The 1,093-nt window shown below is 39.1% G+C and overlaps 1 non-coding gene across 1 annotated transcript; it reads left to right on the top strand.

Annotated features, from left to right (window-relative positions):
• Nucleotides 1–221: 221 nt before the first annotated feature.
• Nucleotides 222–347, top strand: LOC132430392 (U6atac minor spliceosomal RNA). Its single transcript, XR_009520485.1, has one exon. It is a non-coding gene; the product is annotated as a U6atac minor spliceosomal RNA (small nuclear RNA).
• Nucleotides 348–1,093: the final 746 nt, after the last annotated feature.

The following is a 1,093-nucleotide window of genomic DNA, read 5'->3' on the forward strand; positions in this document are numbered from 1 at the left end:
GTTTATAAAGGGAATATATAATGGGGAAGGGGCAGGAATCCTGGAGATCAATGAAATTTGCCTGCCACACTTATTTTGCCCTCTGTGCTTATTCACTGCATATAGAACTTTTCCCTTGAGAGTGATGCACTGTGATCCACAGATTATCGTGGATTTTAGGTGGTGGTTGTGATGGTGGACGTGCTCATGGCTACTACTGTTGTTTTAAAAAAGGGGGTAATGTGTTGTATGAAAGGAGAGAAGGTTACCACTCCCCTTGACAAGGATGGAAGAGAACTTCGGGTCTAACAACACGCATACGGTTAAGGCATTGCCACTTACTTCGTGGCATCTAACCACTGTTGTTTTTTTTTTTTTTAAAAGGGGGGGTAATATGTCTTCATTATATGATTCCCACAATCCAAATATCAAATCAGAAAACACTGCCCCCAACACTTGATAGTAATACAAATACTTGGATTCAAATTTTATTTATATAGCCAATGATTTGATTTCCACAATTCTTCCTTTTCCTGATGTGTAAAATGTAATATTACCTATTTCACAGGGTTACTAAAAGGATTGGAGGAAATTATTAGAGGGGTGCCTGATAGATAGCAGGTGCCTAACACATGGGAGGGACTTCATTTTCTTATTCCCTGTATTACAGAATGTCTTCAGTGAATTTTCTGGAAAGAAAAGCCATTTTCACAAACACATGGAACATGTTTGCCTGACAAGCAACAGATGCTTTGGAAAGTAATTAACCAGTGCATATAACCAAAGAGATTTAGCAGTCACAGGAAATGTTTTACACTAAAAGGTAGTCTGAAAGAGGTGAGGAGAATTAGAAAAAGGCTATTGCCACGTGACTTTTTCCTCCAGAGTAGAACAGAGGGGGAGAGGGGTTTGTGCCATGGAAAGGTGTCCGAAAAGCCCCACATTTTGCAAGTGGTAAAATATAAAAGCCTCAAGGTGTGAAAACTTGATGGATTTTATGGAATGGGGAAAATAAGATGTTTTCTAGTAAAGGATGTCTTATCTTCAGTGTCTGGGGATTCCAGGGCTTCTGTTATAGAAGGACAGAACTAGATGCAGAGTAAGAATTTAACAA

The sequence above is a fragment of the Delphinus delphis genome, chromosome 8 (genome assembly GCF_949987515.2).
Source record: "Delphinus delphis chromosome 8, mDelDel1.2, whole genome shotgun sequence".
NCBI classification, from domain to species: Eukaryota; Metazoa; Chordata; class Mammalia; order Artiodactyla; family Delphinidae; genus Delphinus; species Delphinus delphis.